Below are 492 nucleotides of genomic sequence, written 5' to 3' on the forward strand. Positions count from 1 at the left end.
TTAGTTTTATCATCAGTTCAAGCCCGAAAGGGCAACAGAGTCGCGTGACAGACACAGTGATGATGCAGTACACAAGCCGCGGTTAAGACAGCTGACGTGCTATGATTTCTTACAGGCAGTTCACTCTCCTGTGATGTGACCCTGTTCCCCTCACAGACACACACACACACACAATGCGTTACTCTGCGCTGCGCAAAACTCCGCATTTGAACAGGCAATAGCAAATACTTAAACTAATAACAAAACATACTTACAGTCGCTGATTCAGAAGCGCCAGATTGTCATAGCAAAGTCGGAATTGACACTTTTTTTTTTTTTTTAAATAGCCTTTGTGCACAGCCAGCCGGGTACTCTTCTAGGTTCAAAAAACTGTCGTCCTTAAAATGCGTTGCACAAATTCGAACATCTGGGTTGTGCTGTTCTGTTGTAAATAAATCTTAACCAATGATTCCTAATTGCATCTACTTCCGGAAGGCCAAATAAAGTGCTTTT

Source organism: Sinocyclocheilus rhinocerous, unplaced genomic scaffold, assembly GCF_001515625.1.
Source record: "Sinocyclocheilus rhinocerous isolate Xijiao unplaced genomic scaffold, SAMN03320098_v1.1 scaffold815, whole genome shotgun sequence".
Classification (NCBI taxonomy): domain Eukaryota; kingdom Metazoa; phylum Chordata; class Actinopteri; order Cypriniformes; family Cyprinidae; genus Sinocyclocheilus; species Sinocyclocheilus rhinocerous.